Source organism: Heloderma suspectum, chromosome 4, assembly GCF_057233095.1.
Source record: "Heloderma suspectum isolate Gila_16-S chromosome 4, 16-S_ref, whole genome shotgun sequence".
NCBI lineage: Eukaryota > Metazoa > Chordata > Lepidosauria > Squamata > Helodermatidae > Heloderma > Heloderma suspectum.
Window position 1 is genome coordinate 292,939,945 of NC_139461.1, and position 25,433 is coordinate 292,965,377.

Genomic DNA, 25,433 nt, shown 5'->3' on the forward strand with positions numbered 1-25,433 from the left:
ATGTGCTTCACACCTTGGAGAGCTCCTTGAGAGTTCTGACAGGTACCGACTGAAACCCGGAGTAGATTAACCGCCCTACTGACATCGGAGCCACCAGCCTCCACTTACTTCAATTATCTCTAGATTTCGTACTTCACCCATTTAATGGTGGATGATAGCATCTCTTGCTATAGTTCCAAAAGCCCTTCATGCATCACATCATAAGTTTCAGGTAGCTGACCACACCACGGCACTGCAGGTCCTTGGCAAGCATTATTCTGTATGACCTTACTCACAAGATATGTTATCTGCAAAATAAATGATGGAAGAAGGAATGTTGCTTTACATATCAAAGTCCCCGACAGAGCAGTACAGTAAAGTTTACAACTTAAAACATCAGGGAACAGCAGCTGTTTTGTATGCCCAGTACAAGCACAGGGCAAGGGAGGTATGTGAACTTTGATGGAATATGTCAACTTACTCTTTGGACAGAGACTAACAACCAAGACTCACTATATAGAATAGATCCCTGCTTGTCAGCATCCCCAAAACATCTGGCAAAGCATGGTTACGCTCAAGTTGCTGGGCTAGATAAATCTTTGGTTTGATCCAGTAGGCTAAACCTGACGTTAACTGCCTGTCTTTACCATGATCCAGCAAGGAAGATCTTCACGCTAGGCTTCTATATAACATTTCCTTGCTGGACCATACACAGCACAAACAAACCAAAATAATTTGTTTTTGTGGTGCTTTTTAGGTTTATTTATTTATTACATTTCTATACCACTCAATAGCTGAAGTTCTCACAACAATTAAAACCACAAAATACAGCATAAAATACAATATAAAATGTTTAAAAATTAAAACTACAGTATAAAAATAAAACAAAAACAAAATCTAGCAGCAATGCAGGGATTTAAAATGCAATAATGGATTTAAAACAACATGCCTGGGAAAATAAAAAGGTCTTCACTTGGTTCCAGAAAGAGCACAGTGTAGGCTACCTAACCACTGTGAGGTAGTCAAGGAATATTTATATATATCAGATACCTCCATTGCTCTGCAGCCTCCCAGACTGCCTGCAATTCCTGATCTGGGGGGAAAAAAAAAAAAACCTATGGGAGGAATTACCTCATGATGTCTTCTCCTTGGCTTTAAGTGAAGTGCGGGAAGCTGAGGAGGCTACTGTCGACCAGGGAGCTGATTAGACAATGGAAGACAGGATACTTGCACACACTCCTTGGCCACCTCCTAAGTAAGGCAAACACAAGAACTCTGAACCCAACCCATGAGAATTTCTCCAAAATTTTCTTCTCCTTTGAATTTCTTTTCGAAACCAATTGCTTTTCTATCAAACTGAACGAGAATGGTAAAAAAAAAATGTGGAAGAAATTTTTTACACAGCACTACTGCCGCCCACTGTCTCAGCCATACATAACATGACAATATGCCAGTGGTGGGCAACTTCAGTGGGCTGGGGGGGTCACATTGCCCCCCCAGAACCCACCAGGGGCCACACCCCTCCCTTACCGCCACCAGAAGCGGCCATGCCAATGTATTCCCAGCAATTCTGTGAGGTGTATGCACCTTGTTTCCCGGAAGAATCACATCCCCCCCCCCCGCTGCAGCCCACCAAACAGCTGTTTTTGCACGCAGGCCCTGCGGCGTTTTTTGCAGCCCCTGTTGGTTCCCCTGCTTCCACTGTGCTGCTGGATTCAAAGCAATTGCACATGAGGATTGCATGCCCTAGTTCTCTGCAAATGCGTGCTTCCCCCCACCCACACCCACCCCAAATACTTCCCATACACAATATTTCCCAACAGAATTGTGGAAATCCAGTAGCACAGTGGAACCAGGGCACCCAGTAGGGGCTGCCAAAAAACAAATGTGGCCGCATGTTGCCACCTCTGCAGTATAGGATCAGGCCTCTTCTTTTTAATGTTCCTTATTAGTATTGTCCATCGATGTGGCTTCCAGTTTGCAGTCCTGGGGCCCGTGAAAGCTGATCCAGTAGCACCTGCCTTCACCATACATGCAGGATTTAACTTGGGACAATGGGAACAGTTTCTCTATGTTAAAAATCGTATTTGTGCTCAAATCAATCTGGAATAACATAGAATCATAGAATAGTCGGGTTGGAAGGGGTGTATAAGACCATCGAGTCCAACCCCGTGCTCAATGCAGGAATCCAAGTCAAAGCATCCCTGACAGATGGCTGTCCAACCTCGTCTTGAACGCCTCCAGTGCAGGAGAGCCCACTACCTCCTTAGGTAATTGGTTCCATTGTCGTATTGCTCTAACACTCAGGAAGTTTCTTGTGATGTTCAGCCGGAATCTGACTTCCTGTCACTTGAGCCCATTATTCCATGTCCTGCACTCTGGGATGATCAAGAAGAGATCCTGGCCTTCCTCTCTGTGACAACCTTTCAAGTACTTGAAGAGCGCTGTCATATCTCCCCTCAGTCTTCTCTTCTCAAGGCTAAACATGCCCAGTTCTTTCCCCATAGGGCTTTGTTTCCAGTCTCCTGATCATCTTTGTTGCCCTCCTCTGAACCCTCTCCAGTTTGTCTGCATCCTTCTTAAAGTGTGGTGCCCAGAACTGGACACAGTACTCCAGATGAGACCTAACCAGGACTGAGTAGAGGGGAACTAGTACTTCCCGGGATTTGGAAGCTATGCTTCTATTAATGCAGCCCAAAAGAGCACTGGCCTTTTTTGCAGCCACATCACATTGTTGGCTCATATTCAGCTTGTGATCGACAACAATTCCAAGATCCTTCTCGCTTGTAGTATTGTTGAGGCAAGTATCACCCATCTTGTAACTGTGCATTTGGTTTCTTTTTCCTAGGTGCAGAACGTGGCATTTATCCCTATTAAATGTCATTCTGTTGTTTTCTGCCCAGCACTCCAGCCTATCAAGATGACTTTGAATTCTGTTTCTGTCTTCCAAGGTATTAGCCAACAGCAATGATGGTTTCCATTTATTTCCTGTGCTGGAGCTCGTCAAACCTTTGATCAAATTCCAACAAAGTACGGTTGCCTTTATTTTTTCTGACTAATGCACACATACACACAAAATAGCATACAAACATACACCCGTACACACTCCTTTTATATGTTGTATAAATTGTATATTTACTCTTTCATTAGGTATTAAGCTCCTACTTAGGCTGTTTTACCGTAGATGTTCCATATCGGTTAGAGACTAATAATTATAATTAGGGAATACCTTTGTTTCTTTAGTGATCTTGATTCATTATTATGTATCTTCTTCTTTTTGCCTTGATTTTGTTAACTTTATTTCAAAATAAAACAAAATTTTATGAGAAAAAAGAATAACAGCAATTTTCTTGGGGAGGCATTTTTCACGGCCATCTCTTTTTTCCCTAGTGCAGAGCTAAAGGCCTCTCTTCGAATTAACATGCACGGCTATGTGTTTAAAAAAGAGACTGGCTGAGAAAAAGTATCTTTTTATTGATGATTATAATCAAGACAAACATTCTCTTCATCACTTAGTCACCATAACATATTTATTTAAGTTAGTGACCAAATAGAGATTGATTCTGTCTGCTGCTTCCTTATTCCCAATTCTCTCCTTTTTTTTGATAAATATGCTTCAATTTATCATTTTGAAGTGTTATTTCCTTTGAAATTTTCCAATGCCTTGCTCTACCTAAGGCAAGAATCTCTTCTTCTACAGAAGGATATTAGCTTGGATGCAAACTGTTGCATTGGTCTAATACTCTGGTTCACAAAGTGCGAGATGGATTTGGTACAGAAAGTGGGAGCAGTTGCAAGGGGAAACATGAGGTTTCCTTCACTCCCTCCTACTGAAATTATTCATAATAATAAATAATAATCATACTTCTTAGCATCTCATGTACATATTCAAGCCAGTATGGTTATCCCCATTTTGCAGATGAGGCAGTGAGTGAGGCAGAGAGACAAGTGACTTGTCTAAGGTTAAAAACTGAGTTCCTCTCTGAGGTGAGACTTCAAACAGGGACTTCCCAACCCAAACTCTTACAGCACATCTGGACAACCTGCAGGCCACAAGCTGTGAACAGCTTCAGACTTCTATGTGGCCTGCCACAGTCGCCCAAGCTGCTGACGCCACTCCACCACCAAATTCCCCCCCCCCCCGCCCAGTGCTGCCACTGCTGCCTCGATTGTGCTGAGGAAGACAGCAGCAAGCAGAGACTTAGGACATACCTGCACTTAGGGATGACATAGAAATCTGAAATGGCATCAAATGTCTTCAGATTTCTATGACTCTGGCTAATGGATTCCGCAGTGGACCAGCATTTGCCACATTGCACAGATGCTATGGATTTGCAGGCTGTTTTTTTCCCCCTTCCAGAACTGTATGCACATTGAGCCATATGAAAGTACGAAAGTTACTAGGAAATACACTAATATATATGGCATTTGTTGTTGTTGTTGTTGTTGTTGTTGTTGTTGTTTTCCCCTTTAAAACAGCAGGCTTGTGGGGAGGGGTCTTGTTGCAAGTCATGAGCACAGTGCAAGGGCAGGGCATTAACCCTTTCTCCCATGCAGTTTTCCTGCTGATATCTCTGCCAACTGCTATTTTACCCCAAAGGTGTGTGTCATTGCAGAAAATCACACCATTTTAGGCTTATAATAATAATAATAATAATAATAATTCAAAACCATTACAGGCAAACAGCAGTGGGGGGGAGAGACAGGGTGATATTCAGCAGGGAAACAGCACGGGGGGTGGAGGATAAAGCTGTAGTCCTTTAAGCCCCTTCCAGACTTTGCTGTGGTCCCAAGTTGGATCAGCTCCCTGCAGCTGCTGTTTAAAAAAGGGATAAAGGGGACAGACTAATGATGACTTGTGTATAGGGATGTCAGAGAAATCCACAACAGAACCAAATGAGTTTGGATTTTTATGAATCTGACTCACAGATTCTGCATTGGACCAGCTTTTCCCCTGCTGGATGGATTCCATGGACTTGCAGACCATTTTTCTAACTTTCCTGAATTTTGCACAAATTTTGTCATAGAAAATTATGCAAGCACAGAAAATAAAACTGGACAAAAATGTGCATTTCCCCCATAGCCCAAAGCATGAAAATGCACATTTGGGGGGAATTTGTACATTTGGGGGGAATTTGTACATTTGGGGGGAATTTGCACATTTTCACATGTGTGAATTTGTGCAAATTCAGAAACAAAAACAAATCCAATTCTGTTGATGGGCAGACAACGGAACAAAAGACACTTGACAATCTGCGAAACATAGACAGAAGAGATTTTATACAATCCGTACATCCCTACTTGTGTAACGTCACATCCAGTTTACTTCTCTGTGAGGAACGCTTAGGGATCTCAGCAAACTGCAACTGAGTCTGGCCAAACCTACTTTGGACCTGCCACTTGAAGTGGTATAAAACAAATATGAGTTTGTTGCATAGATTTTCCCCTAGTGACTAGGACCTAGTCACTGCGTGACTTTATACCAGCTCTTATTGGAGGATGCAGATTCACATGCTCCAAGGAGTGGAAGCACAAGTTGAGTCATGCTTCTGCTCCTTATGCTTCCATCGTTCCCTACAAATGAGGGAATCTATGGATTCCCTTCATTCTGGGGTGCATGTTCTCCAGCTGTAGAAACAGCTCAGCACAGGGGGTGTGAAAGCTTGTTATGACTGTGTATGTGTGGAGCGCCCAAACTCTCTGCATCTTTATGCATACATTATGTGTTAATTTTGTATATGATGATTCAAATCAAGCAGCTTACAACTGTAAGCCATGCTCTGCACCAGTTAAGTGGGAAATAGGCAGGATAAAAATGAACAGAGTCACTGAAACAAAGACTCTAGTCTCTCGATTGTACACCACACCAAAAGCCAGGTGGCCAGGTTGTGGGCTGGAAATTGAAATCCCTATGAAACCCTAATCAATTGTGTGATGTTGGGCCAGTCACTGTCTGTGAACTCACCCTAACATAGTGAGTTGTTGTAAGGTTAAAATGTGTGTTAGGTATGTGGGTGGGGCAGACCTCAGCTCTTGTGAGTAAATGTGGGTGCAAACAGGGATGGACAGATCAGGCTATTTCTGGTCTGTGTCACTTTTGCATGTGGTCATTCATAAATCTGTCCCATCCCTGTTTCCACATTAATCTGTAATTATTATGACATTATTGTTATGATGATTAAAAATTAAAAATATATTATTTTAAAATCTGCCTGAAAATTCAAAGTTAAATATGTTTTTAAATATGTATTTTTGAACTTTTTGCCACAAAAATGTGCATTTTTAAAGTAGAAATAGAAGACTTCTAATTCCTATTTTTTTGTCAAAGTGCACACATCTAAATATATCTTATCTGAAAAAAATGGATTTAAAAAAAATTTGGAGCTAATTGCATCACAAAATTCGGAGAATTGTGAAATCTGAACAATGACAACTACATTCTGATCTGTGCACTAGACCTGGAGGTGTAGATCAGAACAACTCATATTAGAATTCAGAAAGATCTTCCTCAAGCATTTCTAGATGCAAATGGGAGAAACAGAGCCCCTTTCCCGCAATAGTGTTTCTCCTGGTGGCAAAAGCATTCCTCTTCATGACTAGTAGTAGCCACCATCTTTACACACTCACACACACTTCCTCTGGGAACAATGCTACATCATCTTGTAGGTTCATTCCCAGGGGAATTGTGGGAAGAAAAGATGGTGCCTGCTAGTTGCTGAGAAGTGCACCAACTGTACCTCCACTTGGCCCCCTTTCTCCCCCATTTCATCTCTCCCCCTCAGGAGAGGTGGTGGGTGGCCCATTCCTAGGAAGGACTGAAATCTGAAGAATGACAACTCTAGCAACCCACGTTAACCCTTTAAAGCAGAGGTGAGGAACCTCTTTTAGCTTGAGGGCCAAATTCAATTTTGGAGCTCTTGGGGGCAACATTCCAGTGGTGGGAGGGGGCAAAGGCAAAAGGGGAGGGGACAAAACAGCAAATATACCAACCTATTATTTTAGCATAAAGCTCTTACTGTCACTAACTAAGCCTTAGGGGAGGCATTTCAACTAATGCTGTGCCAAAATTTTCTCTCACATTTTTTCTGACCATTCTCATTCAGTTTGATAGAAGAGAAATTGCTTTTGAAAAGAAATTCAATACTGATGAAATTTTGGAGAAGTTCTCATGGGTTGGGGTTGGTTTTCTTGGGCTTACTTTACTTAGGAGGTGGCCAAGGAGTGAGCACAAGTGTCCTGTTTTTCATTGTACAAACATCTCTCTGGCTGCCTGTAGCCTCCTCAGCTTCCCACACTTCAATTAAATCCCAGTTTAAGGCACCATAAGGTAATTCCTCCCATAGGGCTTTTTCAGATCAGGATGTTCAGGTAGCCTGGGAGGCTAGCTGTGATTAGGTAAGCACCACAAAAATAAACTATAAAACATCCTGAATGAGGCAGATCAATGGAAGCCTCTTTCATGGGGGGGAGAAAACTTTCAGGAAATTGGAGAACAGATCTTGGCAGAGCACTAACCCCACCTCCTCCCTGGAGCAGGACACAACACTGCCCCACCTGCCTCTACCACTGAGCTACAGCCCTTCCTATTGCTGAATAAAGGCAACTGACAAACAAAACAGCCTCAGATTTGTTTCTACACCACCATGTGAACCCACTCTTCTCAAAGACTTGAGCGAGGAGGAGAAAAACAAAATCTGTTTGTAAAGTCAAAGTTCAGAACTTCTCTTGCCTGCTGAAGAGAATTCTCTTTAAGAATTCCCCAAGATATGCTCTGGGTGGAAAAAAGAAGAGAAAGGAAGGAAGGAAGGAAGGAAGGAAGGAAGGAAGGAAGGAAGGGAGGGAGGGGAGGGGAGGGGAGGGGAGGGGAGGGGAGGGGAGGGGAGGGGAGGGGAGGGGAGGAGAAGAATGGTAATTGGAAATGTTTGTGGGGGTGGGGGGTAGAGAGAATTCCCTAAGCCAAGTGGCTCCTTTCAGAGAGATAGTACTTCAGAGGAATTTAGGAGGCTGTAGAGGTTTTGTAAGGATTGCACGTACTTAAATGAACTTTATGAAGTGAGGTGGCTGAGGGCTTTTTCTAGCTTTTTAAAACTGTTTAAACTTATTTAAAAGCCCCAGCAGTTTCTCAATCATGACGCCACATAGTCCTAACCCTCCCTTTGGGATTATTTGAGTCCTACAGCTATTTAGGAGAAATTAAAGTGGAGGGCAAGAAAGAAGTTTGTGGAGGCTGATTGGATCCTTTGCTGTACTGAAGCTACTAAACTTCTGTAGAATCCAAAGCTTCCAGTTTGGGGCAGTAAAATCAGTAGGGATGTCGGAGAATTTCTCCACAAATCTCTGGGAGGCCGAATGCCAATGCATGCGGCCCCCTGAAATTGGTGGGGAAATTCTTCTACACCCCCCCCCCGGGATGGGACTTACCTCGTGTGAATGTCCCTCTCGGCAGCGGGTCCCAGCGGCGTTTCGGCGGTGTTTCGGCGGGGGCGGCGGCCGGTCTTCCGACCGGCTGCCGCCACCGCCATTTCCCAGTAAAGTAAAAAAAAAAAAACATGATAGGCTACGTAACGATTTACGTAGCCTATCATGGCTAGATTTTAATAGCATTGCCCTTATTTTCGCCGTAGTCTATGTAAATCTTTACGTAGACTACCCGTGCCCAAATAAGGAAGGCAAATGGCGGCGCCCATGGGTGCCGCCATTTGCATACACGCTTTTTTTTTTTTCAAAGTCAGCCATGATAGGCTACGTAAATCGTTATGTAGCCTATCACTTTTTTTTTTTTACAATTTACTTTTTTATTTCGTGGCCAGGGAGATGGGGCGCTCCCCCCTGGCCAGAATTTCGGCCCGGAGGGGCGGGGCGCCTCCCCCCCACCAAGAATTTCGGAGGGAGAAACAGAGCGCCTTCCCCCCCCCCACCGAAAACAGCTGCGGGACCAGGTAAGAGACTTTCGTCCATCCTTAAAAATCAGATGCTGTGAGAAATACCAGTATTTCTCATGAAGCTCTTTCTTCCCTTCCTTCTCCTTCTTCAAAATTTCATTGCAGGCAAGCTCCCAACAGTGGGCATGTAAGAGGAGAAAAGAAAGGCGGGGGAGAGAAGTTTTTTGCACCTCAGAAAAAACCTACACCAGAGATTAGGGATAGCGACCTCCTAATGGTCACCTTAAACACCTTCTGATTAGGATCTCTAATCCCCTGACAGTTTTTACTTTTTGTTTTAGACTTCAAGAAAAGGAAAAGGAAAATGTATGCATGGCTAGTGCAAAAGTCACTGGACCTAACTGTCTGAAATTTGGTAGATTCAGTCAGTTTCATAGGGCCTGCTAGGTCCCCAAATTCCATGAATTTATGTGGAAGCACACAAAAAATTATAGCTCTTTACTTGGACAGATTTTCTTGGAAAAGCTAAATTTACCTGTGGCTAGCACAAACATCACTGGACATAACTGCCTGAAATTTGGCGGGTTCCATCAGCTCCATGGTGGCTGCCAGCTTTCCAAATTCCATACACTTATGTGGAAGAACAAAGAAATTATAGCTCTTTGCTTAGACACACTTTCTTGAAAAAAGCAAAATTTACCTGTGGCTAGCACAAAAGCCACGAGGCTTAACTGTCTGAAATTTGGCAGACTCAGTCAGCTCTATGTGGGCTAGTGGGTCCCCAAATTCCATGCATGTATGTGGAAGCACACAAAAAAATATAGCTCTTTGCTTTGAAAGATTTTCTTGAAAATAGCAAATTTTACCTGTGACTAGCACAAAAGCCACTAGACCTAACTGCCTGAAATTTGGGAGTTTCAATCAGTTTCATGGGGGCTACCAAGCCTCCAAACTCCATGAATTTATCATACAAACTAAAAAACTTATGTCCGTTTTTGTTTTCCAATGCAAGTCAATGAAAAAATGTTTTAAAGAATGGCAATTAGGACAGCTCAAAAGATCCGGGGCACAGCTCAAAAAAGATCCGGGGCCCATGCCCAGGTGGTCCCTCCTTCAATGATGCCCCTGGGCTGCAATCCTAGGTAAGCCCCATCGACGGCATTGGAGCATACATCTGAGCAAACTTGCCTAGGATCAGGATCCATGTCTGTCTCAGGGAAGTGACAAACATCCACAGCTGGACTAGCAGCTTGAGGGCAGCCCCCATATCAGCTGGAATCCAGGCGCTTCAGATCCTGGGTGTCTTCTGCCGAGCCAAGCCAAAGTTTGCCACCAGCAATGCTGAAGGGCAACCTTTGTCTGCTTTGTTTTTGATGTGATGTTGAGCCTCCCTGCTGAGCTAAGATGGGAACTAAGTTAACCCTATATGTGCTGGAATATACCAAAGGTGCAATCCTATGGCTGGCTGGGAAATGCTGTGAGTTGTAGGTCTTTTCTCTGTCTAAACATGCATAGGATTGTGCTCTAAGTGTACTAATGAGTGAATAATCCTTCCTGAAAATGAATTAAACCTGCATTTGCTGGATAGAACAGATCCAGTTCTCAGGACGTGCTAGCCCTAGAAGTGGGAAAATAGAAGGAAAAATAAAGGGAGAGAAATCCTGCAGTGCCATGCTTCTCCTTCCTTCTACCTCCTCCTCCTCTGGCAAGGCAGCTGTGCCTTTTACAGCTGTCTAACAGACAGTAGCAGCTGAAACATTTCCTGCCATGGAAATTTAGCAATGGGGGAAAGCTAGGGATGGGTGGAAGGCTTACCTCTGGTGGGGTGTCCACGGGGGGGGAGGTGATCCGTCCCTCCCCACCCCTGGAATCCTAGCCAGCTGGCTCTGCTCCGTGGCGATTCTGCAGAGCCACTGGCCAGCTCCAGAGCACCAGCGATACGGCCGCCATTGCCGTATCGCTAGCTGTGTGGATTGACTGCGGACGCAAATGGCGTCCACTACTCCATTTGTGGCCATAAAGGTCTTCGTTTAAGGTAAATGCAACCGTAAATGGCTGCATTTAGCTTAAACGAAGACCTTTACGGCTGCAAATGGCGTAGTGGATACCATTTGTGTCCGTGCTTTTTCATATGATAGGCTACACAAATATTTTTTGCGTAGTGGATGCCATGAAAAAACAGGGATGCAAATGGCATCCACTACGCCATTTACATCCCCGTTTTTTGACGAGATAGCCTACACAAATATTTGCATAGCCTATTGCATGAAAAAGCACGGACGCAAATGGTATCCACTATGCCATTTGCAGCCGTAAAGGTCTTAATTTAAGGTAAATGCAGCCATTGTGGACGCCATTTGCATCTGCAGTCAATCTGTCCAGCCAGCAATACGGCAATGGCGGCCGTATTGCTGGCACTCTGGAGCTGGCTGGCAGGGAGGATCTGGCCAGCGAGGATTCCTCCTAGAGGCGGAGGTAAGTCTTCCGATCCTCCACGGACTCCGGGGGCTGGATTCTTTTGAATCCAGCCTCACTGGGGTCCGTGGAGGATTTCTCTCCCATCCCTAGGGAAAGCTAAGCTTGAATCCATACCAGTTTTAAGGTACAACAGCCCTGCCAGGGGAAAAATAGTTTGGCAATGGTGCTCCACTGCAGCACTGCCTTCTTTCATTTTTGTCACAAGTGCCCTGCTAGAAATAAATAAATAATAACGTGGTATATTATAGTGAGGATTGGTTGCTGGCAGGGGTCAGCATCACTGGGTATCTGCTGAGGCCCACACCCCAGCAGGGAACCCACAGGCAACCCCTAAAGCACCTGTTACTCTCCCTCCTTACTGTTTTTTCCATGTCAGTGGTGTGGATTGGGCCCAGAAGGACAGTGCAAGTGAACGGGGAGCAGTAAGAGGGAGGAGGAGGTGGAGGTTACTTGGGGCATGAGGCCTCATGAGCCCCATAACACCTGACATTCTATAGCATCCTCCCCCAACCTGGTGCCCTCCAGATGTTTTGGCCTCCAACCCCCAGCAGTCCTGACTATTGGCCATGCTAGCTGGGGCTGATGGGAGTTGAAGTCCAAAACATCCAGAGGCCACCAGGTTGAGGAAGTCTGCTCTATACAATGTGGAAGAGAGCCCTGAAGACATTCAATCCATATGTGATGTGTGACTCAGGGGCAGACTAGACATGAGGAGGGAGATCCATGATCATATTTCCCAGCGTCTTTTACTTGGTTTAGAAGCAGCCATGGGGGCAACCAAACTGGAAAGGGTCATGGCACTTGGAAAAGGAACAGGCTCTTGGAAGCAGGAGCAAAGAACCTTTCAGGAAGGGGGGAGAGGGGGGAATTGGGAGGGATTGGAAATAACAGGTAGCTTTTAGGAGAAATGAGAAAAGTAGAAGAAAACTTAAAATAAATATGGTACAGCGTATATCTCTGAATATAAGAGAAGGGGGTTGGGTAAAACAAACTCCAATGTATAAACTGATATCTCAAATGAAGCCTGAGATACTATTTTTTGCAAGAACTCCACAAACCAAAGACAAACAGTGGGATATTGGGCAGCAGACAATGGGAACATAAATTCTTAGCTCCAGGATCTAGAAGAGCAAGGGAGGTAGGGATATTAATTAATAAGGAGATAAAATTTTCAATTAAAAAGAATGATGATAGATAAAATGGGGAGATATATATTTGTAGAGGGGATATATAATAACAAAGAGTTAATAACATTGGCATCAGTATATAGCCTTAACACGAATCAATTAAATTTTCTACAGAAGATCTTAGCGAAAGTCAACAGATTCTCAAAATCAGAAAAAAAAATCATTGCATGAGATTTAAATAGGAATCTGCAGGGGGCAACACCAAGGGGTGATACGAAATGATGAACAATGTTAAAGCAGGACAGAAGAGTATCCCAGTATATGGAGATTTTGAAAAAAATACTATATGATGCTTGGATTGAAATAAACCCTAATGACTATAGTTACACATATTTTTCAGAAGTATATAAAAGTTTCAGTAGGTTAGACACAATTTTAATGACACAAACTTTCTTACGAAGACTTAAAAAATGGAAAATGGACAAATAAAAGTAACAGGCCATGCCCCAATTAAAATGTATGTAGAGATGGACCAAGAAATTAGAAGAGATTATATACGGAGATTGAATCCCATATTATTAACTAAGGAAGATATTAAAGCTAGGATAAAAAGGAATATCAAAAGATATTTTGAAGAAAATAAAACAGGGGAAACAACAGAAACAATTAGATGGGAAGCGGGCAAGGCAACAATAAGAGGGATATGCATAAAAGAGCTACGTTTAATAAAGAAAAAGATAAAGAGAAGAAGGAAATACTGGATCAAAAAAACAGCAGATTAATGGAGCAGTACAAGTACACTGGTCAGACTAGCATCAGAAAAGAAGTGGAAACATTGAGGAAAGAGAGGCATTAGAAATAAATAAAATAATGATAGACATGTTAAATGTCAAGCCAAGGTATTATGAGTTTACAGGAAAAAGCTCAGAATTGTTGGCAAACAGAGCTCAGAAAAAGAGAACTAGGAACAGAATTTTAACTTTGAATACAAAAGACAGAATTAAAACAAAACAACTCTAAAAAACTTTTTTAAACTTTTTTTTTCTTGTAACACACACTTCCATACCAGTGAGACTCTGCTTTTAACCTCCAGTGAGTAGAGGACCAGGACCAGGCTACTCTAGAACAATCAGAAAGCTAAACACAAAAAGGGAAAAGAGGCAATGGAAGGACAAGACTTTCCAGTGGTGGTGACCTGCAAGGTGTGTGCCATGTTTGTTTTCTTGCCTGAGAACAACATGGCCTGCACTGCAACAACTGCAAGTTGACCACACTGCTGGAAGATAAAGTAAGAGGATTGGAGTGGGGAGTGGCGACCCTGCAGGGAATAAGAGAACATGAAGAGTTCTTGGACAGAATGATGGAACTACAGCAGCAAAGTGAAGACCAGAAGCTTGAAGAGCAACAGCAAGCTGAGGCAGAAGAGGGAAGTGCTGTGGTGAGGAAAAATGGAGTAGAGGAGACTCCTTGGAAAAGGGTGACAGGAGCAGAAGAACTAGAAGCCACTCTGCACCAGTGGAAGCAGTGCAGCTATGGAACCGTTTCCAGGTACTTGAGGATGAGACTGGAGGACAGCCTGCAGAGGAAGAATTTCAGGGGAACCTGCATGAGAGCGAGCAAGAGGCTGAAGGTCAGTCAAGCAGAGGTGATGAAACCAAAGCGTATGGGAAACCAACAGAACAAACAGGAACTCTTAATACAGGAGGGAAATTATGACTTATGATAATTATGATAGGTGTAACTGAGACTTGGTGGGATGACTCTCATGAATGGAATACAGCAATTGAAAGAAGTAACTTGTTCAAAAAGAACAGGAAGAACAGAAAAGGAGGTGGGGTTGCACTATATGTTAAAAATACATATCTCTGCACAGAAATACAGGAGGATGAGCTTGGTAGCCCCATCAAGAGCATCTGGGTGAAAATAAATGGAGCAAAGAATAAAAGGCACATGGTGGTCGGAGTCTACTACCAGCCACCCAATGAAGGAGCAGACAAGGATGAAACTTTTTAAAAGCAAATAGCCAATATTTCAAGGAAGCCTGATATAGTAGTAATGGGGGGCTTCAAATTCCCCGATATTTGTTGGGAGACAAATTCTGCAAAACATGGCCCCTCCAGGAAATTCCTGACTTGTGTGGTGGATAACTTCCTCCTACAGAAAGTAGAGGAAGGAACTAGAGGATCAGCTATCCTTGACTTGATCCTAACCAACAGAGATGACTTAGTGGATAAAGCAGCAGTTACAGGAACTCTGGGGGAAAGCAATCATGTTATACTTGAGTTCTTGGTTCTAAGGGAAGCAAAGCCGAGTGTAGTCAAATGCGTACCCTGGATTTTAGGAAAGCCGATTTTAATAAACTCAGAACAATGATAAGTAAGGTCCCATAGCAAGCGACTCTAAGGAGAAAGGGAGTCCAAGATGGGTGGGAGTTTTTGAAAAAGGAAATTCTAAAGGCACAATTACAAACAATTCCAACAAGAAGAAAAGGTGGAAGACAACAGAAGAAGCCAAGGTGGCTTCACAAAAAGCTTAGAGATGACCTGAAAACATATAGGAAGTGGAAGGAAGGCCAAGCAACAAAGGAAGAGTACAGGCAGGTTGCACAGAATTGCAGGGATGGAGTCAGGAAGGCTAAAGCTGAGAACGAGCTGAGGTTAGCGAAGGAAGCTAAAGCAACAAAAAGGCTTTCTTCAGATACATGCATAGTAAAAGACAGAGGAAAGAAATGGTGGTTCATTAACTAAGATGGCAAAATGATAACAGATGAAGAAAAGGAAGAAGTGCTCAATTCCTACTTTGGCTCAGTCTTCTACCAAAAGAGAGTCTATGACCCCCCCCTGGCAAAGGCAGGCAAGTACAGGCTGAAGGGGCAGGATTGCAGCTTGAGATCGATAGGCATATGGTCAAGGAACACCTAATTACTTTGAGTGTAATTTGAATTACTTAGAAAATTTTAGGCCAGTGGCAAATGTTCCTTTCCTGGGCAAGGTTCTTGAGTGTGAGGTTGCCAACCAGCTCCAGACACTTTTGGATGAGACTGATTATCTAGATCCATTTCATTCGGGGTTCAGGCTGGGTTTTGGCATGGAAACAGCCTTGGTCACCCTGTATGATGATGTATCTCGGGAGAGAGACAGGGGGAGTATGACCTTGTTGATTCTCCTTGACCTCTTGGTGGCTTTCGATACCATTGACCACATCCTTCTGGAACGATGGTCTGAGCTGGGAGTAGGAGGTACTGCATTGCAGTGATTTTGCTCAGCTCCAGAAGGTGGTGCTCAGGGAACATTGCTCAGACCCGTGGATTCTCCAGTATGGTGTTCCACAGGGGGTCAGTTTTGTCCCCCATGCTGTTCAACATCTACATGAAGCTGTTCAGTGCGGTCATCCAGAATTTTGGAGTGTGTTGTCATCAGCATGCTGATGACACGCAGCTCTATTTCTCCTTTTCATCTTCTTCAGGTGAGGCTGTGGATGTGCTGAATCAGTGCCTGGCTGCGACAATGGACTGGATGAGGTCTAATAAACTGAAGCTCAATCCAGACAAGGCTGAGATGCTGTTGGTGGGTGGTTCTGCTGACTGGATGGAGGGATGTCTCTGCTTTTACGTGATAGGCTATGCAAATCTTTGCATAGCCTATCGCATTAATGAAAAGCACGAACACAAATGGTGTCCAGGATGCCATTTGCAGCCGTAAAGGCCTTAGTTTAAGGTAAATGCAGCCATTTACAGCTGCATTTACCTTAAACTAAGGCCTTTATGGCCACAAATGGCATCCCAGATGCCATTTGCAACCACAGTCAATCTGCCCAGTCAGCGATACGGCATGGTGGCCGTATCGCTGGCGCTCCGGAACCAGCCAGCAAGGATTCCTCCTGGAGGCACAGGTAGGAGATCTGATCCTCCGCAGACTTTGAGGTTGTTCCAGGAGCAGCAGAATTGTATACTGACCTCTTTGTTCCCCTGAAAGGCCTTGGTAGTTAAAATTTTTTATTATTTATTTATTTATTAAATTTATTAATCGCCCATCTGACTGGTCACCCAGCCACTCTGGGCAATGTACAACCCACCATAAAACAATTTAAAACAATAAAATTTTACCATAATTTTTTTTTTTTTAAATACCCTAACCCACCCCAAATGCCTGCCTGAACAACCACGTTTTTAATGCACGACGGAAGCTCATTAAAGAGGGGGCATGACGGAGTTCCCTAGGGAGGGAGTTCCACAGAGTGGGGGCCACCACAGAGAAGGCCCTCTCCCTCGTCCCCACCAGTCTAGCTGTCCTGGCTGATGGGACAGAGAGAAGGCCATCCGAGGCTGATCTTGTTAAGCGGCCTGTCTGGTGTTGCTGGAGGCGCTCCTTAAGATAGGCTGGGCCGGAACCATATAGGGTTTTAAAGGCCAAAACCAACACCTTGAATTTGGCCCGGAAAACAACTGGTAACCAGTGCAACTCCTTCAGCACTGGAGTGATGTGATCTCGCCGGCGGCTGCCTTTAATCAGGCGAGCCGCCGCATTCTGTACCAGCTGCAGTTTCCGAACCATCTTCAAGGGTAACCCCACATAGAGCGCATTACAGTAGTCTAAACGAGAGGAGACCAGGGCATGTACTACCGATGGGAGCAGATGGTCGGGAAGGAAGGGGCGCAACCGCCATATCAGATGGAGTTGATACAGCGCTGTCCGGCTCACAGCTGACACCTGAGCCTCCATGGACAGCTGGGAGTCCAAAATGACCCCCAGGCTGCGGACCTGGTCTTTCAAGGGTAGCCGTACCCCATTCAACACCAGGTCAACATCCCCCAGCCTCCTCTTGTCTCCCACCAAAAGTACCTCGGTCTTGTCAGGGTTGAGCTTCAGCTTATTCCTCCCCATCCAGCCACTCACCGTCTCCCGACATTTGGACAGGGATTCTACGGCCAACCTTGGTGAAGATTTGAATGAGAGGTAGAGCTGCGTGTCATCCGCATATTGATGACACTGCACCCCAAACCTCCTGATGATAGCCCCCAGTGGCTTCACATAGATGTTAAATAGCATCGGGGAGAGGATGGAACCCTGTGGCACCCCATTACATTTCTATCCTGCCTTTTTTCCTCTGTAAGGAACCTGAGGCAGTGTACACAATCCTCCTCCTTCCTCCATTTTATCCTCACAACAACAACCCTATGAGGTAGGTTGGGCTGAGAGTCTGTGACAGGCCCAAAGTCACCCAGTGGGCTTCCATGGTCTAGTGGGGACTAGAACCCGGATCTCCCGACTCCCAATCCAGCACCGTCACCACTATACCACACTGGCTCTCTGAAGCAAGAACAACCACCAGAGGTGGGGAGAGGAGTCTGCCCCCCCATCTGCACTGACCACCACAAGCCAGCAGGGCCTTGGAAGTAGTGGACAATCCACCCCTTTACACATGCTTCTGACCGACTTCTCTTACAATTGCTCTATCATAGTCATAGCTAACTTTAGCTGGATTGAGTGACTGTATTTTTTGTAATTATCTATTTAAATCAACAGTAAACTTAGCAGCAATTCTAACAATGGTTGCTTGCACTCCCTATGGTAACCCAGCTCAACTACAGGACAATCTTATAGATTCTGCCTCCGGATTTCTTCTTCTGCTGCTGCCTCCTCCAGATTCCTTCCTCCCACCACCCATTCCAAATATGGAAGCAGATGAAGAGATAAGTCCCCTGATCTGCAGACTTCCTGCTTCCTGAGAATCAGCAGTGAGAGGTAGGGAGAAGCTGTAGTAAGGTGAGGACAGGGTCTGGCATGTGCAGGCAAGGGGCTTGGTGATGCCTGTGCATGGGAGGTGCGGAAGGGATCTGGTGTGGCAGGATGAGGACGGGGTCTGGCAGGTGCAGTCAGGAGTCTTGGTGGGCATCCGTGTGCCCACGGACTTTGCATTGCTGGCCCCTGTTATAGACATATTCATTTATTAATTTGGGGGGAACACACAGGAAAGCAGTAGATGCCAGGCACAGCCTGAAGGAGACCAAGATTTATTGTGGTTGAGATTTCTCAGGCAATAGTCTATTCTATTGGCTAACGATGGGGTGTTGCCCACAAATAACCCAATCACTTGCGAAAATGTCACACTGTTTGACTAAAAATGCAAGAGGACTAAAAATGCAAGAGGACTAAAATGCAAGAGGACAAAAATGCAAGAGGACTAAACTTGCTAAAATCACTTGCTAAAATGTCACACTGTTTGTCTTGTACTTTTTAAGAAAGAAATCATGCTGAAGCAATCGGATTAATAGAATTCATCCACACACACAAAAATCACAATGGCTGTATTCCATGTTAGTCTATCTTAGGTCCCATTCATTTCAATAGATCTACTCTAAGTACAACTAACATGGGATACAACCCAATGCATTCTTTATAAAGGGCCATAATGAAGAAGACCTACTTTAAAGGGTTCATGATAAAGTCCTGCCCTAAGGTGATTTCTTCCTCCGCTAGTATAATTCTGCTAGGAAATAACCAATGAAAAAAGATTGCAGTGGTCTCTTTCAGACAAAAAAAAAAAAAATCCCTTTGCTGTGAGTTGTTTGTACAGCAGGATACAGTCAGAGATGAAAATCACAGTCAGGAGTATGGCTTGTCTCGCACTAGTACACAGCATTGATTTCTAATCATGTGCGAAACTGTATTAAGTGGCTAAAAGAGAAAATACACTCCAGGGTGGATGGCTAAGCAGTATCACTAAATCTACGAACTGTGATCTCCTGTGAGCTCATTGTTAAATACTTCTACATCTCTGCAGCAAGGGAGACAAAACTGCTAATAAAGATGATGGCAAATGAAAGTTTGGTTGGTAAGCCATCAGGTAGGAAACAATTAGTGCTTCAAATATAAAAAAAGAAAGTATACACAAAAAGAGATGGATTATTTGGGGGTTATGGGTAGTATCCAATGTTGTCTCAGTGCTAGAGCTAATAATGTTACATTACCATAAGCCACTGCTTGCACAGCATAACTAGCACAATGGGGAAAAGCAGGGATTTGGTGATGAACTTCAGTGGTACGGCAGCAAAAGAAAGGGTGGTTTTCTCCCCCAAAAAACTACTGTGCTAGTTACATTGAACAACTGTTGGTTTGTGCTAGCACAATGGAATTAGCACTGGTGCCCAGAACAACACTGGATACTACCCAGATTGTGTATGTTTCAGTGGACGTCCAAAATCTGGTGAATTACAACATTCACAAACACTCTCAGATTAATTTTTTTAATGCCTCAATATTATACAGCAGTGTAAACCAGTTTTAAGTGAGTGTTGACATTCACCTCAACACTGACCAGAGCATCTCTGAGTTTGGAGGCATGCACCCAGTTTGTCTGGGATTGTTCATGTTCACATGTGAATGTTGGCACTTATCAAATTGAGGGCGTTTGCTGTGACATCTATTATGCTGCAGTGTGTTATCTTCCTTTCTTTACTGTTCTTTACATTTTTATCCTGCCCTTCCGCCAGGGAACTCCGAGCAGCGTATTTGGTTCTTCCTCCACCTCAACAACCCAGTGAGGTAGGTTAAGCTGAGAGATGGTGACCACCCCATGGTCACTCAGGGAGCTTCATGGCTGAGTGGAGATTTGAACTTGGGGTTCTGCAGTTATAACCTGAGAAAGTGCCTTCTCACTATCAACCTGCCCAGTCACTGAGGTCATCAGAAAGCATGCTCCTGGTGGTTCCCCATAGACCTATGGCCCAATTAGAGTCCAACCAGAGAAGAGCCTGTGGTGGCCCTCTTTCTATGGAACTCCCTGCCTCTGGAGGTCAGGCATGCACCGACACTGTGTTGTTTCTTGTGCCTCCTGAAAACAGCTTTACTCCAGGAAGACTTCCTTGGCTGACCAGCCATGGTTTTGGTTTTTTGTTTTTGAATCTATATTTATTTTATTTTTATAAGTGAAATAAACAATACCAACAACATCGTCAAAATCTTCAGTTTCCAACATTACCATATTCTGGGGAAGAAGAAGAAGAAAAAGGAGAAAAGAAAAAGGAGAAAAAGAAAAAACAAAAGATTATATCTAAGCTTCAATGAAAGCAAACCAAATATCCACATATAAGTCTATTGCAAATTATACCTATACTACGCTCTTCCAGACATTGCAGGTATTATTAAATCTTCAATCTGCTGCTCCATAAATGGTGAGCCTTGACTTTCAATGTTAAACCTCAGTCTGATAGCAAACGGGAGCAAACATCCACTTCCATTAACCATATATTACCATTCCATTGACACATATTAGTAAACATTAAAAGTTTAACCAACAAGAATCATAATCCCATAATAATGATAGTAATACTAATATTAATGATAATTTTTTTAAAAAAGAAGAAAAAGAAATTTAAGAGAGGGTTAAAAAATAAAAACAAACCATTTATTTATTTTAAGTAATATATCTAAAAATATATTTATATGTGTACACACGCATACACACACCAACAGGAATTTATACAATATAACACACAAAGGAGAAAGAAAAAAGAAATATGCAAACATTTTATCTGGCAGACTTCCCAGACATCCTTTCAGCTAAACCCCAAACAAGACTTCAGAGTAGGGATGTACGAAAGTCACTTACCTTTTCGAAGGGTGACATTCATGGGGGGGGGAGGCGCTCCATCCCTCCCCCCGAAATTCTGGCCGAGGGGGGAGGCGCTCCGTCCCTCCCCCCCGAAATTCTGGCCAGCCAGCTCCGCTCCGCAGGGATTCTGTGGAGCTGCCGGCCGGCTCCACCAGCGGCCAGACATCCGGCCGCTGGCTAGCAGGGATGCAAATGGCGGCGGCCATAGCCGCCGCCGTTTGCGTCCCTGCAGTCAGCTGTGATAGGCTACGTAAATGTTTACGTAGCCTATCACGGCTGATTTAAAAGAAAAAAAATGTGCGTACGCAAATGGCGGCGGCCATTTGCATTCCTTATTTTGGCACGTCTTAGCCTACGTAAACATTTACGTAGACTAAGACGGTGAAAATAAGGGGAACGCAAATAGCGTAGACGCTACGCTATTCGCGTTCCCCTTATTTTCGCCGTCTTAGTCTACGTAAATGTTTACGTAGACTAAGACGTGCCAAAATTAGGAACGCAAATGGCAGCACCCATGGGTGCCGCCATTTGCGTACGCGCGTGTATTTTTTTTTAAATCAGCCGTACATTTACGTATCCTATCACAGTGTTTTTTTAAAATCTAGCCATGATAGGCTACGTAAATCTTTACGTAGCCTATCACGTTTTGTTGTTGTTGTTGTTTTTTACTGGAAATGGTGGCGGCCGCTGAACCGCCGCCGAACCGCCGTCGAACCGCCGCCAGAGCCACCACCGCCAGGAAGATCCGCCCAAGGTAAGTCCCATCCCGGGGGGGCGGGGGGGCAGACTGTTCCGCCACCGATTTCGGGGGGCTGATTGCACTGGCATTCGGCCTCCCCAAGATTCGTGGCAAAATTCTCTGACATCCCTACTTCAGAGGAACAATAGAAATGGCTAAATTCCAACTCTGGAGGCTGAGAAAGTTGGCTCCCTTGTTTTAATGTTAACACCAATGAGAAATGATTTGGCCAGATCAGGATTTAAAAACTTTTTCATCTGGCCTTCAAAAAGAATGCAAAATATAGCAGGATATTTAATATGATATTGCAGGTTATTTTGCTTTGCCAGACTTCTTGCTTTGGTGACTTGCCTTCTTCTATCAGCAATTTCTTTAGTATAATCAGGAAAGAGCATAATCTTGTCATTTGCTGGTCCCCACTGCAGCTCACCTCGTTCTCTTGCCAGACGCAGAAGATAATATTTTGTAGAAACTCGTGAAAATTGAACAATAACAGTCCCAAAAGTCCCTTTAGTGCCACATATTGAGCCAGGAACACGATATGCATGCTCAATATCCAGTAGAAAATCAGATAGCAAAACCAGTAACTCATGCAAAAGTTTATCCATAAATTCAGCCAAACATATATCAGTAGCCAAGTCTTTAATACAAAGAATACAAAGGTTCGCTCTGCGTGTAAAAGCATCCAATTGGGAAATTCAAGCAGACAAAGTATTGTGAGACGCTTGCATAGCAGTTTCATTAGTAGTAACTCAATCTTCAAGCACATTAACCTTCATTTCCATCTTTTGAAGAGAGACATTAATTAAATCCACAGCCCTTTGGAGGGCAGTGATTGTGTCCTGGACTGTTTCAAGCTTCTTTGACTGCACTGATAGCTGAGAAGACATAGTTTTGGGCAAAGAAGAGTCGGACACGACTGAACGACTGAACAACAACAAAAGCAACTCCTCTTCACCTCCAGCATATCTAGAAACCTTTGCCAGGGGAGCAATGGGGGGGGGGTAGGTGGTGTTCCCAGACCTTTCTTTTTTCCCTTTGATACTGCCATCCTCCACTTCCAGAAGCACAACAAGCAAGTATAATTGCAGAAACAGAAAAAACTAGGGGTGGACGAAAGTCACTTACCTTTTCTTGCAGCTTGTTCGCGGTGGGGGGGAGCGCTTCGCTGCTCCCCCCGCGAAGTTCAGGCCGGGGGGGGAGGCTTCCCGCCTCGCCCGGCCGAAATTCAGGCCGGGGGGGGAGGCTTCCCGCCTCGCCCGGCCGAAATTCAGGCCGGGGAGGAGGCTTCCCGCCTCACCCGGCCGCGAACATGAAAGTAAAAAAAAAAAAAAAAAAAGTCCCCTGATAGGCTACGTGACGATTCATGTAGCCTATCACGGCTAGATCTGGAAAGTCAGCCGTGATAGGCTACGTGAATCGTCACGTAGCCTATCACGGGTGACTTTTTTTAAAAAAAAAAAGCGCGTACGCGAATGGCAGCCCCCATAGGGAGCCGCCATTCGCGTTCCTTATTTAGTTGCTGTAGTCTACGTAAATGTTTACGTAGACTACGGCGAAAATAAGGGCAACGCTATTTGCGTTGCCCTTATTTTCGCCGTAGTCTACGTAAACATTGACATAGACCACAGCGACCAAATAAGGAAGGGGAATGGTGGCTCCCTATGGGGGCCGCCATTCGCGTACGCGCTTTTTTTTTTTTTTAAGTCACCCGTGATAGGCTACGTGACGATTCACGTAGCCTATCAAGGCTGACTTTGCAAATCTTGCCGTGATAGGCTACGTGAATCGTCACGTAGCCTATCAGGGGACGTGTTTTTTTTTTTCTTTCATTGCAATGGCGGGGGCGGCAGCCGGTCGAAAGACCGGCTGCCGCTCCCGCCCCGCTCGAACACCGGACGAACCGCCAGCCGGACCCGCCGCCGGGAGGGACATTCAGGGAAGGTAAGTCCTGTCCCGGGGGGGGGCGGGGGGGCGGGGGGGCGGAGGATTTCTCCCCAAAACTTGTTCGGGGGGCCGAACACGTTGGCGCTCGGCCCCCCGAAGTTTCGGGGAGAAATTCTCCGCCATCCCTAGAAAAAACAAATGCTTAATTTGATTTAATTCGCAGTCCCCAGATATTGCTCCTGACCAGCCATGGTTATATTGTCTCTCTGTTTTTAAAAATAATACTTTAATATGGTGTTTTACTTTTTTATGTTTTTAGCATTTTACCTTTTATTGTTTACTACTCCGGAATCTGTTTAGATGTGGAGCTGTATATAAATGCTCTAAATAAAATAAATAACTGAACACACTAACTGCTTCACAACATGTTGCAATTGACCCATTTCTTTCACTTGCTTTTTTCATTCGCTTGTTTTTTGTTGTTGTTTTAGCATGTAGAATGTACCTCTTTCAGCCACTGCCCTGGATTGCACATAACACTGATTTTCCATGGGCTTAATCACATGGAGTGCCTCCACAGATACAGGAGGCACTCCTCTTCATACTGTCTCCCTCCATGCATACAGATGGTATTGTAAGGGGAAAACTGGAGGCTAAAATTTCAGGGTCCCTGGTACTGGGTACCTAGGCACACCTACTTTAAACAGCCTGAGTTTGGCCCTGATGTGGTAGGCATGGTTCCTTTGGGGACTGAGACCAGAGTGTTCACATTGACCCAGATTTACTTAAATTCTATAAATAAGGATTAAAATAATGACATAAGTGAAATGCATTTATTAAAGAAAGATAAATAAGAGTTTAACAAGCACACAAACCTTCAACCAAGCAAAGTCATACTCACACTTTACCAAGAATGGTAAAGGGACTCTCTCCTACTCCAAGCCCTGACTTCGACCATGGCCTATAACATAGACCACAGTGTAGCAGCCTTGGCCCAGAGTATTTTTATTATTATTATTATTAAATTTATTAATCACCCATCTGGCTGGTCACCCAGCCACTCTGGGTGATGTACAACACACAATAAAAACAGTTTAAAACAATAAAGAAAGTAAGACCCAGATCTCTTCCGTGTACCCCATTATATACCCTCTCAAAGTTGGTGTCCTCCCCTCTAATACATATTCCAAAATCTTTACAACTATTGGTCCATATCATCCTATACATCCCATCTCATGACACATTTCCCAAATATTCCCTCCTACCTCTTGTTTGCTACAAAACAGGTCTAAGTTCTCCTTTTTTCTTCCTTTTATTTCCAGACAGGGGAATCCCAAACCACAACCTGTTATCTATGTCCCCTTACTTTTTACCCAGTTTCCTTATAAGGAAGATACAGCTGATAAGGTTGGAAGGTTATCAAAAAACATCTCTTATCAGCATCAGCATCTAGCAAGCTTCTAATACAGTGGATCTTACTCCCCTACTTGCCTCATTGCCTATTAGCTTGAACCCCTTCCCCATATTGTACTCAAATGTAAATTGCAAGGCCCAAGAAAAATCCTTACACTATGACGGAGAGGGGCAGGGCTGGAGTGCTCTTCTCCTCACATGTTCCTTTAACACACAAAGAAGAACTCATGAAGAAAGCTTACGCCAGTTCACTGAAATCTAACTTGTTGGAACCCATCCCCATAAACCATGGTTTGTTAACCAGCTACAAACCAC

General features: G+C 44.2%; 1 pseudogene; it reads right to left on the reverse strand.

Moving 5' to 3' along the window:
- Positions 1-25,433, reverse strand: part of LOC146348870 (uncharacterized) — a 153,540-nt pseudogene that overhangs the window by 44,294 nt on the left and 83,813 nt on the right.